General features: G+C 43.2%; 1 protein-coding gene across 1 annotated transcript in view; it reads left to right on the top strand.

Annotated features, from left to right (window-relative positions):
• Nucleotides 1–2405: 2405 nt before the first annotated feature.
• Nucleotides 2406–10932, top strand: part of LOC139556559 (leucine-rich repeat transmembrane protein FLRT2-like) — a 34721-nt gene continuing 26194 nt past the window's right edge. Inside the window, exon 1 of the mRNA XM_071370651.1 lies at nt 2406–2854. The gene's annotated coding sequence lies outside the window, so the exon portion shown is untranslated. The remainder of the gene's footprint in view (nt 2855–10932) is intronic.

The raw sequence follows: 10932 nt of genomic DNA, 5'->3' as shown, positions 1-10932 counted from the left end.
AGTTTGAAAGCTCCCTCTCTCTCACCCTTCTAATCAAGATTCAGGAAGGAGATTGGTCTCCAATTACTTATATGCTAATGACCTGAGAGTAAATATACAGGGATGTTATTATTTAGGGGGGAGAACATTTTAAAAGTTATTTTCCTGTTTATGTAGTGCGGATGCCTAGGGGACATGACCAGAGCCCAGTGTTAGTAAACTGGGCGTGTCGGGACGTGTAACACTGACCTGACTCATTTGGCTGAGACAGATCAGGTGATTCACCAGAGGATTAAACTCAACCTCAAGTTCAACCTGTCAGGCTGTGACAAGGAATTAACATAGAATACAAACTACATTAGATCAACACATAGGTAGGTACAAAAATGGGAGCCACTAGAAACTGACTCAAAACTAAGTTGATACTTAAACTAAGGTTTTTAGCATCAAAACTATATTCTGAGAAGCATACAGTTAAAATATGGCAGCAATCTGACAAACATGGATTGGAAAGTAAGAAGAAACTTTAAGTGAAAAAATAAAAAGGTTTTTATAACTGGCACTGTTTTTAAATGTTAGACCTCCCCTGTGCCTATCGGAATTCCAGGAGCGGCAGCATCGCCAAAGAACACAAAAACAAGCTGTTCGCTATCACCGCATTCCCATGGGATCGGACCCACCAGGGTGTGCCCATCCCGCACAAACTTACATTCATCTGCACAAACATACACACACACACAGAGAGAGTCACACACACAGAGAGAGTCACACACACTTCCATCCCGTAATGAGGTGGGAGTTTACAGTCCCAAAAGGCCTCAGAAAGGAGGCTATCAGTGCGAGCGATTAGCCAGTCCCGCTCTTGAATCAGCCACAAGAGACAAAGGGATCAAGATTCCTGAGATGTGGGATGTGGGGCCTGCAGTGTTCATTCACACACTTCCTGTGAAGTTCCCAGAGGCTCTGAAGCAACGTTGATCTGGCAGTTAGAAGATGCAACAGCAACAGCAGGCAAGGAGAGCAAACAAAGCCCCGAAAAAGAAACAAATTAATGCTCCAACTCCCTATTACCAGCCCGGTGAGTTATGCTTGTGTTGGAACTGATATGGGATGATGAGTTAGTTCATTTAAGTTTTTTCAGAAAGCAGTTTGTTCCTTTCCTAATTGGCAAGTTTTTGTATGGATTTAGCCTGAGGAAGAAATGACTAACACCAACAATCTCACACCTCTGTCCTCTCTCCTCAGGTGGAACGGAGGAACATAACAGAACTATAGAAATCCTTTAGTCAGACAGGAGAGGCCCCAGTTCCAACTTAGCAGGCGCCTGTCATTTCCCCCCTCGAGCATTAGACAGTAAAACACACACCTCGGCTGCGGTCTCTGTTCAAAGCAAAGCACGGAGCCTGTGCAGTTTCTGAGCGAGGGGTAAATCGACAGTGGGTTTGTCGCATGTGAAGGGAGTGCTAAATGCGCTCCGTCCTCATGTTCATAGCCTACAGCTCTCAATCCACCTGGGCGCTCCTCTAGCCCTGCGGCATGTCTGACTCCTGACCCCTATAAGGAACTGTACGTTATGGATGGCCCTCCCTTCAGTAAAATATATTTTTACCCAACCCTCCCTGCACACACAAAAAAAACGTGACTCTCCCCTATACCCAAAATAATAATTCAATCATAAAGTGGACAGCCGATAACATGTCTACCATTTACCCTCACTCTTAGGACAGATCAGAGCCTTAGGTATGCACTTTTAGAAGCTGTTCTTCTTCCTGTCAGCATTACATGGCAACGTAGCGATTTTGATAGTGCACAGGGCTGTGGGCTAGAAGGTGGTGGGATTTCGAAGGCCGCCGCGGACAAGAGCAGGGGGGAGAGATCTTCTCGATAGGAGAGAAAACATATGATTCATGCAATTCTATGTATTTTTACATGAGCAGGTTGACGATTATTGGGATGAATATTGGGATGAATCTCGCTCAGTCCTGGAGGCAGAACTGAGCGACGTCTGCAAAGTAACAATGATCTGAGCATGCACTTCGTATAGCCTACAGTACAACTATAGGCATTCTTTCATTTTATTCAGACCTGATATTTCGCAACCAGCAGAGAATCAGGGATGAGAGGCAGAATTGGGCAATTTAGAAATGTAATCGATTACAAATGACATGACCCTCTACTAGACTAGAGTAAAAAAAATACTAAACCCTTCCCCTGACTGAAATTGGAAAAACATGGCCCTCCCCCATTTTTCTCCGGGTCCCAGTTCCAGAAATGTCGAACAGTCCCTAACTCCTCTTTTTTTTTCTCAGTGAATCTCTTGGAACTCCCCCCCATCATTCCCCTGATAACTCCCCCAGGTGCCCTCTGGTGCCCTCTGACCTCTCCATCGCCTCTGCCTCTCCGTGAGCCTGCTCTCACATTCCTCCAAGACACCCCAGCCCTGAAACACGAGACCACGGTGAGCTCATCGCCACTCTCAGGAGTTAGAGGAGTTAAACAACAACAAAAAAAGACAACCATTGTTGGACGGGTTCGAACTGGTTGTGTGTGTCGGTGTGTGAAGGTTCAGGCTGCTCAGGGGTTAAGTTACATACACTCCTCACACAAGAGGAGGAAGCGAAACGACTGCCGGCGTCCTGCTCTGTCTCTCTCTCTCTCTTTCAGCTCTTTCTCGCCTCTCTGACTGGTGCCTGTAGTTTCCTCCCGACACACGTCTGCCGCTTGCTGCATGCTGCCCGACAGACGCTGCGCTCTTTAAAGATAACGAGCCCTCACTACCCTGCCGTCCGGGAGCTGTCCTGGGATGCGTGTGTAACTCTGGGAGGTCACCGCTCTCTCTCTGACCCTGATCTGACCACCAGCTGCCTCAAAAACGGTAAGAGCCCCTCTTCTAATGAGTGTCTGACAACATGTGAGAGAAAGTAACAGCAGAGAGAGAGTGAGAGAGAGTGAGAGAGAGAGACTAACAACACCCCACAGCACTTAAAGCAAAGCTCCAAACTCAAACTCCCTGGTTCTTTGTGATTCAGGCTGAGATAGCTTAGGAGAGCAGTGAAGACACACTTAATCGGTGCAATCATAATTAAACCAATCAATGCGTCTGTATAAAGAGGTAGAGTTTGAGCGAAGGAAGAACGTACTCCCGAAAGGGAGCCACTGGATTTGAATACAAGGAAGCTATATTCTAAAATGTAAATGGTGCTATTAGATACAGTAGTCTATGCATGTTTAAGGCATTGGCAAAAAAAATTCCAGTTCACTGACTGTTGTACAGTTTGAGCTATGTATTTTTGGCCAATGAAACTTGTTTGACCTAGAATGACTTATGGTATTTTTATAGCCTGATAAAGTAGGGTATTATTCTGGGTAGCTGAGAAAGACAGGCTCTTAGGAGTAGCCTGGAAATTGTGAAGATAATGGTACATCATAAAAGCTGGTACACACTTTTGATATCTTGTTTAAATATTTTTGAATCACTTTCCAAATGAATATTATAAAATATTTGGTGAGGCGTAGCAATAATTCACTCCTACTTATCAGTGAGAGGCGTTGTTAATTTAATGGGCTTTTATCTGTTGCATTTGACATGATCTGACTGCTGTATACTCTTACGTTAAAATCGAAATGAACAAGAAAAACATTTAGACGCATTAGCCCAACCGTGGAAGAGCTCTGCTTGTGAATTCATTAAAGATCAGCGGCTTTTTAAAAAAAGGATAAAAAGTGGTTATGATTTGATTTTAGATACTTTCTTTTCACACTATGTTTGCACTGGGGGTTCTTATACAGTTTTCATTTCAGTGAAAAAGCAGGAACTCATAAGGCCCTTGCCAAAACTGCAGTTTGATTATTATTGAACAAACCCCACAATATTTGTGTTGTATATGTATATGTAAAATTGTATTTTCCCTACCTTCAATTAACACATTTCTCAGAACCCAGAACTCTATTCACATACTATTTAATCATGATGTAACTATGACATCAGAACAACATATTGCTACTTGCTACGTGATAGGAGCATCAGGTTAGGTAGCAGGTTTGATACCACTACAAAGAACAGTTACAGGTCTCCACGTTGAATACGTCATACCAACCCTCGCTTTAGGTGCCTCGGTAGTGCATGACCTAAATCTCCATTAGTATCTTGAGTCAGATGACCGTCGGGAAACTCAGTCATGAATCAAGCATTGTCTAGAGCAGCAACTTGGACTCAGGGCACAGCCCAGAAATGCGGGGAGGGAGGCCAGGGAGAGCAAAGCATACATGGCAAACTGAGAGCCAGGCATAAGGAACCGTACTGAGTTATAACCTACTGCCTTCAACCCTCACCTTCTTCTGGGCATCAGAAAAAGAGGGAGAGAGAAATGGCCTCCAGCAGATGAAAGAAAAATAGAACCAAATACCAGCGGGTAATGTCATTAGTGCTAAAGGAAGGGATAATGTGTAATTGACCTAAAAAGTCTATACGTGGAAAAATATACTTTACTACAATTTGTGAGCTAACTTTTCCTTGGAACATGATGACAGATGAATGTAAATACAATATAAATGTCGTGTGTCTGAATAATTGAAAAAGTAGGATCCTAAAATAGTGCATAAGCATAGTACAATATATCAAATCATTTGATTATTTACATTTTCACCATCAGCCACATTTAATTAGTTCCCATTGGGCACAGACATCAATTCAATAGCTAGTTTTGATTTACATTTGGTTGAGTTGTCAACTAATGTGAATTCAACGTGAAATCAACAAAAAATGTCACGTGTCATTGGATTTAGGTTAAAAGTTGGGTGAAAAAAATACAAAACTCTCATATGTTGATGACTTTCTTCAAATCCAATCGGTTTTCCACATTGATTCAATATCATTACATTGCATTTTTTGGTTGGAATGACATGGAAACGTCTTTGATTCCACCAGTTTTTGCCCACTGGGTTGTTTCAAAATTTAGCCCAATACCAGATTCAAAAATATATATTTTTTTTTATTTAGACGTCAATGATTTTTATATATTTTCATAGGATTTTTAAAACATATTTTTATGTACTATAAAAATAAAGATGAATCTATAAAAACACAAAAACATTATTTTATCTGATTCTAACTCACTTTCAGATTAATCACTGAAAATGGTTTAGCCTTCTCGTGATAACTGCACTGTATGCGTCCTCTCTTGGCTGGAGCATGGATATCCAGAGAGCAGAGTAGTTTGTGACTGACTGAATTCTGAGAGTCATTTTATGGGCTGTGAGCAGCAAGGCTGGACGGGCCATTGTTGTTTGTTTTGGAACGTTCAGAAGGCGGCCAAGAGAGCGCTCCGAGCTGCCAGCAGCCAAGGCTTCCCGCACAGTCTCTCTCTCTCTCTCTCTCTCGCTCTCGCTCTCTCTATTTTCTCCTCTGTCCAGCCACCGTCACAGTGGACTCATTTAACAGGCATCACGTCTCTGACCACTGACCACCGACTCCCCCTTCATGCCTTAGTGCCTCTTCCACTCTCAATCAGACACTAAACCATCAGTCATTATTCATGTTGCTGTTGCAACATCTATTCCATTCCATATCATTCATCACGGATATAGTCTGAATTCATTGCGGTTTAGTCAACAAATACATTAGCACATATCCTAGATAAACTTTGTGGACCTTGTGCAAGCCTATACATTTGGTTGTTCTCTTGCCAAGGGCTTGTAATGTAAAGGCCTGGACATGCTCATCCAAGCTTTGCTACCTGCCCTCCTCTGGTTTCAGTCCGTCGGCTGCGTTCAGATTGCAATAGCAGGCTCAGTTGACGACCTGGCTGTGGCAGTGCTGCCTGGCAGGCAGATCTCTTATTCCTGTGGCCCGTGATGTGGGGGTGGAGTGTGTGTGTGTGTGTGTGTGTGTGTGTGTGTGTGTGTGTGTGTGTGTGTGTGTGTGTGTGTGTGTGTGTGTGTGTGTGTGTGTGTGTGTGTGTGTGTGTGTGTGTGTGTGTGTGTGTATTGCTTTGGCAGTAGCCCAACAGAGGGCTGTAGGCCTGGGCAGCAGTGTGATCACCTCTCTGCCTTTTATCAGCCAGAGGGAGAAAGTACTGTCCCTTCTCCCTGCCTGTCTTCCAGCAGCCAGTAATACCAGCCAAGCCACTCACATTTTCACATGACCCACAGACCTGGCCTGGAGCAAAGCAAGGCTAAACTATCATATCCCACGACACACCTTATTTTTGACTGGCAAAAAAATGGACAGCCCTCCAGCTCAACATCTGAGAGAAAGCTTTTGACACACCAACTTAGCTCAGGCTTAAAAATCAGGTATCAAAAACTTGTTGACTGGCTGGCCTCATTCATATTCTGTCACTGTGAGAAACAGAGGTGTTCAAACTTAATAAGTCAGCTGGTACACACGTTTGATATCTTGTTTAAATAATTTTGAATCACTTTCCCAAAAAATCTAAAATATTTGGTGAGGCGTAGCAATTATTCACTTCTACTTATCAGTGAGAGGTGTTGTTAATTTAATGGGCTTTTATCTGTTGCATTTGACATGATCTGACTGCTGTATACTCTTACGTTAAAATCGAAATTAACAAGAAAAACATTTAGACGCATTAGCCCAACAGTGGAAGAGCTCTGCTTGTGAATTCATTAAAGATCAGCGGCTTTTTTTTAAAGAATAAAAGAGGTCATTTTAGACACCTTCTTTTCACACCACGTTTGAAAAAATTGACAGCCCTCCAGCTCAACATCTGAGAGAAAGGTTTTGACGAGCCAACTTATCTCAGGCTTAAAAATCAGGTCCACAAAACTTGTTGACTGGCTGGCCTCATTCATATTCTGTCAGAGCTGTTCAAACTTAATGAGTCAGATGTGTTTTTGCTCCGAGAACGGAGAGAAAGTGCATGTGTTTGAATAATCCACATCAAACGAGGCGCTATGTCAGGGGAGGGTTACGCATATATTTTCCTAGTTATTCCCATCCAACACCAGTAAGCAGGACAGGAGCAGCGATGAGAGGAAGAGGTATTGTTTTGATCAGGCAGTAGGAGAGGCAGCCAGGACCAGGATGTTGTTTCCCTGCATGGGGTTGCTAGGACATATGGAGGATATTAGGCTCTGTTATTTTTCTATCTCAGCCTGACACTGCAGCCCTAGTGAAACATGACTCAGGATGAATGGGTCTTTTAGACCAGTGTCTGTCTTCCCACACATTGTACTGGGATTTTTTTTTTAAAGAAACACACGCATGAACGCACTCAAACGCACACACACACACACACAGAGCAATCAGATACCTCACGCTGACCCAGCTCTGCCTCTCTCCCCTCCCCAATCCTTTTTTGGTGGTTTCTATTCCCATAATGTTATCCCTGATAGAAGAGAAGAAGAGAAAACATCCTTCTGTCTGAATACAGATAAAAAAGACATTGACTGACTGTGGTTGTCTATATTCCTAAAGTGGGCTACCATCCCGAATCGGCTAGCTGGACTCAATGAAACAAAATGCGGCCACTAGGTGGCCCACAACCATTTTCTTTACGAACTGAATCAGAAAAAGTGGAATACAAAGGTGTCATTTCAAAAATCTGTGGTGCATCAGCAGTTTTCCATTTGTTATGTCAGTCACTCAGTTAGCCCATGTCAGCAGTGCTCTGCTATATGCAGAGGGGGTCCAGATTTAAAGGGGGGTCCCAATACGCAGAGGGGGCCTATACGCAGAAGGGGCCAATACTCAGAAGGCGCTCCCAATCCAAATCGCTCTTAGGGCCCCACACGGGCTAGAGGCGGCACTGGTTTAGGCCCAGAAGGGCCCAATTTACCCTCAGGGCCCATATTCAGAGCCCCTTTGTTTTGATTCTGTCTGAATCGCTGCGGGTTGGACCTCCTTATTAGATCCTGTCTGCGTTTCCACTTGCGGTGCAGACAAGCCTCTGACAGCCTTTATCCAGTTACATCTGAGCCCAACAGCGCTGGGGCTCACTTTTATTCTGCCATTATGAGGGCAGAGGGCTCCTAATGCATATCGCTAATGCCACCTGGAGTTAGAGTAAACAGGGCTGACTGCCACACAGCGGGGCTCCAACGCCACGGCAACGACCCACCGTTTAAACTCAAACAAACTGCAGCCAACCAATCAGAGGGAGTGTCTCAGCCTTGGGCTGACCAGGGTGATTTTAGCAAGTGAGAGTTATAGAGACATATTTAATGGGCTTACTTACTCACATCTCTCTTGGAGGGTACAGCAGATCAGGGCTGTCATTTGCTGGAATGTTCTTCTTGCTGGGAGGGTTTTTTGCTGTATCGCGTGATGAAGTAGTTAGACTACACATGTCAAGGTTCATCTATCCCTGTGTGTGTGTGTGTGTGTGTGTGTGTGTGTGTGTGTGTGTGTGTGTGTGTGTGTGTGTGTGTGTGTGTGTTCAGTCAGACAGTACAGAGACCTGTAGTTCTGAGAGCTGTATCGTGTCCATTAATTCAGCTCATTCGAGGTGGGATCGGATGGCCTTCCCAGAATCCCCCAGGGACCCCGGCGTTTCTCTTTGAGGGTGCCTCGTCGTCCCCACATGATACAGGATTCAATTTCAAACCCCTCAGCATATCGCCCAGCAATTGCTTTCTACTGCAATTTATTATGGCACATTAAAAGATTCCAAGAAGTGAGTGAGTTTGTGTTGGCACTAAAACAACGGCGGTCAGTTACATCTCCTTCACACTCAGCGTAGCTAGAAGAGTCACCCTTTTTTGTTTCTGCTGAGCTCTAGCTGTTGCAACATCAAGCCCCTAAAAGAATCTGTCTGTTGCCACTTTTCCATAACAATATCAAAGAAGAGGAGATGGCTGTGGGCCCATTGGTTGACCTGGTCTCCTGGGGCATATAGGTTTACCGGCTCAGAATATGCACTGAGCAGCATCAAAGCCCAGAGCGCTAAGGCTGATAGCTTGTGGTGACATTGCACTGTGGGACTGAGGCAGTCTCGGCCACCATTACACGTATACCCTGGATCAGCCAGTTATAATCAATTTTCCACCCAAGATGTCTCCCTGCCTCCCACATGTTGTTGAAGCATATGGCCCATTGAAGCGAGAGGAAAGACAGACAGAGGGAAAAATAAGCCTAGTGGCACTGCTGAAAAAATACAGACAGACAGACAGACACTAGCCTACAGGAAAAGTGCACTAAACTGAGAGAAAAAAAATGATACAAAAAGGCAAGAAACAGAAGCAGTTTTTACAAAGAACATTTCGAGCAAAACCAGTGAATTCCTACTGGATTAAAACTTAAAGTTATCCTCTTACTGTGTAAAGCCACATCATTATCTACTAAACCCTTCTCTCATCTCCATACAACCACATAGACTATGAATTCCAACACTACTTCCATTGTAGCTATTTTCAGAACATAATACTGTATCAATTCAAGATTTCTTATCGGTAGGTCTTTGCAAGTTGACACGACATTCCTGGGCGTGTCTGTTTTGTGCCGCGCTATTTCAAATGCACTCATGAGTGGAATTTGTTTTGCTTCAGTTGAATGTTGCAAGTCAAATGCCATGGAAAGAATGCCTTTAAAACACGCTCATCCTGGGTGTGGTACGTCAATGAAAAAAAATGTGACTTTGTGCGTGTGTGTGTGCATCTCTGTAATATGGCTTGTGTTTGTGGATGCACTCCCACGTATGTGTGTGTGTGTATGTGCATGCTGATGTGCCTACGTGTGCACGTGTGTGTGTGTGTGTGTGTGTTCAGGCATGCCAGTGTGTGTGTGTGTGTGTGTGTGTGTGTGTGTGTGTGTGTGTGTGTGTGTGTGTGTGTGTGTGTGTGTGTGTGTGTGTGTGTGTCTTGGCATCTATATGTATAAGCCTATTACCCAGACAGAGGAATATGTCTGTACATGGAGACAATAGGGGTCAAGTGTTCTCCTTTTACACAGAGCAAATGCTCACTCAGGGAGAGGAGATGAAGTGTTGGCCCTGAGAAAATAGTCCCCCAGTGTCTACTGTCTATATAGGCTACTATACCAAACCTCTCACTGGAACCAGATTAGAAACTGAAAAACGATAAAGCTTGAAACGCCCTTTGAATAAATGTATAAGGCATTTTTAATCGATATTCTTCAAGAATCAATGGGTATTTATCATGTGTTTAAATTATCAAAAATGTGCCTTTGACCATCCCCCTTTGTCATTTTAAATATTTTTTTATCCCCCTTATATAAAAAACACTATCTCTAGAATTGTAAAAGTATTAGGATGGTAGGAAAGTTTTACTGTAGATATACAGTAGCTGCCTGTACATTAATTTACTTGATTAATAAACAAAAAAAGGATTTAAGCAATCTAGACACACTACACAGAGAGACGTCTGAATCCAAATTAGACTGAAACTCCACATACTATATAAAACAAATATAGTTGACATTTCCCTTATAACTACGGAAATACAAAAAAAAAAAGCATATACAAAACTATCTAGCCCTTAACTAAGGACAAAAGTGTTTTTTTTTTTTAATCTTTGAACTAGGAACAAGAAACATTAATTTCTCAAGAAAACGATTATGAGGTTTGGACGTTATTCAACAAACACACCACTAATTACTCCATCAATTAAAACCGTGAACATTTTTAAGTCCATTAGCATTTTTGACGCTACACATTTAAGTGCTCATTACTCGTGCTTTAGGTTAGCATGAACAAATGTACCAGTACACTGGAGTATACATGGTAGTGTGTTAGTCTTCTCCGACGCATCCACCACCAACACCACCACAGTTTTTCTCTGCAGATGTTCACGGCCCCCCAAAAAAAAGCTATATCAACAACCTGAACATTCTCCTGCTGTCACAACAGAAATCTCCATAATGAGATATAATAAGCTTTAGGGTTTTGGCCGAGTACGCCACATATTCTTCAGTTACAGACTCGCATTAACTCTCTCCATCTGCTAACACACTCGTACAGCGAGCAGCTCGGTTTT

The sequence above is a fragment of the Salvelinus alpinus genome, chromosome 27, assembly GCF_045679555.1.
Source record: "Salvelinus alpinus chromosome 27, SLU_Salpinus.1, whole genome shotgun sequence".
NCBI lineage: Eukaryota > Metazoa > Chordata > Actinopteri > Salmoniformes > Salmonidae > Salvelinus > Salvelinus alpinus.
Note: the sequence above shows the minus strand (reverse complement) of the source record. Positions and strands in the feature narration are given on the sequence as shown.